This window comes from Ailuropoda melanoleuca, chromosome 15, assembly GCF_002007445.2.
Source record: "Ailuropoda melanoleuca isolate Jingjing chromosome 15, ASM200744v2, whole genome shotgun sequence".
Classification (NCBI taxonomy): Eukaryota; Metazoa; Chordata; class Mammalia; order Carnivora; family Ursidae; genus Ailuropoda; species Ailuropoda melanoleuca.
This window is the reverse complement of record NC_048232.1, coordinates 33,393,054-33,393,273: the sequence shown is the minus strand read 5'-3', so window position 1 is coordinate 33,393,273 and position 220 is coordinate 33,393,054.

The window sequence follows — 220 nt, the reverse complement described above, 5'->3', positions numbered from 1 at the left end:
ATTCTTTTTTTTTTTAAAGATTTTATTTAATTATTTGACAGGGAGAGAGACAGCCAGCGAGAGAGGGAACACAAGCAGGGGGAGTGGGAGAGGAAGAAGCAGGCTTCCAGCGGAGGAGCCTGATGCAGGGCTCGATCCCAGAATCCTGGGATCATGCCCTGGGTCAAAGTCAGACGCTTACCGACTGCGCCACCCAGGCGCCTCCATATTCTCAATTCTT